This window comes from Octopus bimaculoides, chromosome 1, assembly GCF_001194135.2.
Source record: "Octopus bimaculoides isolate UCB-OBI-ISO-001 chromosome 1, ASM119413v2, whole genome shotgun sequence".
Classification (NCBI taxonomy): domain Eukaryota; kingdom Metazoa; phylum Mollusca; class Cephalopoda; order Octopoda; family Octopodidae; genus Octopus; species Octopus bimaculoides.
In genome coordinates this window covers 140,458,495-140,463,159 of record NC_068981.1, presented here as the reverse complement: position 1 = coordinate 140,463,159, position 4,665 = coordinate 140,458,495, and positions in this window count along the sequence as shown.

Here is a 4,665-nt window from a genome sequence, read left to right as displayed (position 1 = left end):
ATCTGGCATATGACAATAAAGTTCGTAGGGCAGACCATCCAAGCCTGGCGACTTGTCTCCCTTGCAGCCTGCCATCGCATCCCGTACGTCCGCGGTTGTGATGGGTCCTTCACAAAACTCCGGCTCTCTTGCTGAGAGTCGTGGCAGGCCATGCAGGTAGGCACTAAAGTCTACTCTGCGTTGTGACCCACCAGTTGTCCCGAACAGTCGGGCAAAGTGCTGTTGAAAGGCCTCGCACATCCTTTCAGGCTCGAGTAATTCTACATCTGTCAGAGACCTAATGGTGGCTCTGTTGCCTCGTTGCGCCTCCGCTACTCTGGCCTCTCGGGCCGCTCCAACTCCCTCGTCGCTCAGAGCATGCATCCTAGCTCTGACAACGCATCCTTCGTGTTTGGCGTTGAAGTGTTGGTCGAGGGCCAACCTCGCCGCCACTACGTTGGACGCGATGCCAGTACTAAGTGCCTCTTCTAATTTCTTAGCTAGGTCTCCCTCTATTCTATTTCGGTCTAACGCTAGGGCCTTTACTGTACCTAGCCGATTCTGACTTGATTGTTTTTTTGAGGGCATACCACCATCTGTTCTTGATGATGGCACCCGTTAATCCTCTCTTAACTAAAGTGCTAATCCGGTCCCTGTAAACCTGGCGTGCCGTGAGCGTTCAACTTCCAGTAACCGGGACCCTGTCTATGTGTCTTATCTAAGTCAAGCGTACAAGTGACAAATTTGTGGTCTGTGTAGCTGACTATGTGGAATTGTGGACAACCTACTCTATCCTTATCCACTGTCCTACAGAATACCCTATCTAAGTACGATCTGGACGACCCGATGCGGTTACTCCATGTCCACGTTGGCACATTCGGGTGGTCCAGTCGGTACCTGTCAGACAGTTGGAAACGTCTGAGCAGGTCTTTGAGGCTTTTGCATCCCTTTCTATTGCTATCGCTGCCTGCGTAATCTAGATGCGTGTCCAGAGTAGCGTTCCAATCCCCCACTAAAAGTAAAGGTCCAGACGTTCCCAAGAAAACCTCTAGACGTCGATAGAAATCTGGCCGGCCTGTTAAAGACTGTGCATAAACTGCTATCAGTCGAAAAGCACACCCATTGCTGCCGTCGACATCCAAGACGACCAGCCTACCCTCCGGGTCTAGGAAAATTGCTTTTACTTTGAGGTACAAACTCTTCCGAAGAATCACCGCGGTGCCTCCTCCACCCATTCTCGGCACACACGGAGAAAAATAAATGTTGAAATGTCCGCCGAACATGTGCTGGAGGGCCCGCGGGTTGTGGATTCTGGTCTCGCTGATGGCTATGACATGCAGATTTATAACAATTTAGATAAGATGACCGCCAGTATACAACTGCAAAGAAAGTTACAAATAAAAGGATGATAATTCTGGGGTTGAAGGAAATGGAGTACATCATTAACTAACTAGTACATATTTCAAAACACACTCGGAACGAATATCATTTTATTTAGCGGGGTTACGTAGATGTTCAATGTTTCTTCTCGTCGGTAATTTTTTTTTTCTTTTTACCACGAATAATTCAGACAATTTCAACAGTGAAAACAGAAATGTTAAACATACCTGTATTAGTATGTGTATTAGTACCGTGCTTTTCTAACTTTAATTATTGTACTGGTGTATATATGTAGGATCGTATAAGTATCATGCGAAGATACTACATCTGATCTTTTATTCTGATTTTTAAACTCTTATCGCTTCAGCGCCTTCTTGACAACTTCATTACCTTTCTGTGATAATTTTCGTCTCCTACGATTTTTCCAAAATCATCCCATAAATTCTATTTATACAGATAAGGAAATTACCTTCTTAGTCATTTGATCGTTTCCTACGTTCACTTTCACATGAACTGCTGACGTTCTATGAATATTCTCTGCTTCATACATATGTGCGTGCATACAATTATAAATACATCCATTGATTCTTTTTTGAGTTCTCATTGTTGAAGGAACTAGTTGAAATTTCAATTTAATTAGTCCTCTGAAAGCATTAATTTCCACATTATATGGCGCAGGACCGGACAGCGGTGATTAAATTAACTGACTGATTAATCACAGTAAAGGCATAGCATGTCTGCCATATATCAACATATAGTACATATTTTATCACCCGTACTCAGCTGTACCGAAATATCAGAGTGCCAACAATTTCGAAGGAGGGAGTAAGTCCATTACAACGACTCCGGCGCTGAATTGATAATTATTTTATTGACCCTGAAAGAATAAACGCAATGTTCAGGTCGGAGGAATTTAAACTCGGTGTTTAAAGACGGACGAAATATCGATAAGCATTTTGCACGGCGTGTTAACGATTCTGCCAGCTTGCCGCTCTGCTATACCCAAAGATTGATCTTAAATTTTGATACAAGGCCATTATTTTAGGCGGATGAGGTCGTTAAATCGGTTACATCGACCTCAGGGTTAAACTGGCACTTATTTTATCGACCTCAAAAGGATGGAATGCAAGGTCGACTTCAGTGGAATTTGAACTCAGAATGTAAAGACGGACTAAATGCCGCTAAGAGTATTTTTCCGTACGAGCTGTCGGTTCTGCCTGATAACCACCTTAGATGTATCCAAATATTACGAATATGTGAATATTGCGACAATGTATATATGGAATCAGTGTCTTAGTGAATATATCACGGATCAGGATTGAACTTCTTTTCTGGACCAGAGGCTTCCAGATTCAATATTAATTGATCATATCATCGCGTGAGGAAATGCGAAAATAATATATGCAGTGATTCTTAAAGTTGTGAATGTTTATCGTTGTGAGTTTGTTTTTTTTTTGTTTTCTTTTTTCAAGCGTATAATTGAACACTTCTCGAAATATATTATTATTTTCGGAAGAATAGATTCTTCTAACGGCATTATATTATTATTTATCTGAAATACTATATTGTTTGATTTAGTGACATTTTGTACTGTATTTGTTTGTTTTTTTTTTGTTTTTTTGTTTTTTATCCAAAACGCGTAAATCATAAATAGGCAAAGGTAGTATACTGTACAAGTGAAAAAAAGCAAATGTAAACTAACAAAAAATTTGCTAACGCATCTCTCGTATCTTTTGATTTTCTAAGTCTGTAGATAATACTGATGATACTTTTTCGACCGATATTATTAAATTAGTGTTACTTTTGATTAGTAATATCTCCACGTTTCTATTTTGAATATTCTATTTCTTTTACTATTAATGCCAAATTATCGTGGTGCTGTATTATATTTAACCGATCGGAATGCGTACTAATTTTTCTTTTATAGGCCTGTTGTTCAATAATTGAGGGGGAAAAAAAAAGAGAATCTAGCAGATAACTGAAGCTAAGTTGTTGCTTAAAAGGTTGTGTTCATTTGCTAAGTGGTTGGTATTACCATTTACAATATTATCAAATTCTTGCACTTTTCTTTGGTCTGTTGTGTTTGGCACTATTTATATTTTACATGATTACATTTCATACATTTGCTACTTCATATATATATATATATATATATACAGAGAGAGAACAATACGAGTTTTTTATGTTAGTTGCAGAAGTGTTTTCTTACGTTACACAATTTCCAAATGTTCTTGCTTGTTTTTAATTTCCATCGACATAAATGTCAGTTACATTTCCAGTTGACAACAGAAGATAAAACATTAGTGAAAAATACTAATGTTTGGAAATTGTTTTCATATATGCGTCATAGTGTTTGTGCTCTTATTTCTAATTAAATTTTGCGCTATGAAAATAATATAGATACCGCGGAAACACAGACACATACATATATATATACATACATACTACATACAGATATACATGGATGCCTTTATGTAAAATATCACACACACACACACACACACACACACACACACACACATATATATATATATATATATATGTATATATAAATGAGTAACAAAGAGGTACAGGTGTCAATTCATTACGGCTGTTTCAAGCGACTTTTTTAATTGATTAATAAAAGCATTACATCATTGCAAAGAAACCGTTTTCTAACACGACTGCAATAACTTCAGACATGAAGGATAATTCGACTGATCTACTATAGTCACAACTCCACAGAGCCGAAATATTTACATTGATTCTGCTGCTATTCAGTCGTATATATGTGCCTGTCTAAAAATGGCTTCGCTCTCCAAAACCTCAAGTCACTGCCAATAACATTCTTGTTTAAGAATAATGAATTTGCACTTTACAAATGTATAAAGTAACCGACCAAACTGGTGTGAAATTGTTTTTGTTATAGCTGAACATAAAAGCAAACATTAATGTGTATGTATGTGTGAGTTTGCTTACCTGCATGTGTGTCTATGTGTATGAGTGTGTTATTGTATGAGTGTGTTATTGTTAATGTATTCTGCATTTGTGTGTGTGTGTGTGTGTTTTTTAATGTATATGTGGGCATGTGTGTATATGTATGTATTTTCCTCTGTCTCATTGTGTGTGAGTGTGTGTGTGTGTGTGTGTGTGTGTGTATGTGTGTGTGTGTGTGTGTGTGTGTGTGTGTGTGTGTGCTTTTTTGCTATGTTGCTATGCTGCTTTGCTGTGGTGTGCTATTGAAAAGGTTGCAAGACACAACGAAAACTTTAGGAAAATATAAATAATAAGTGGAAATTTTAACGGTGAGTGTGCTAAATTTTAAGG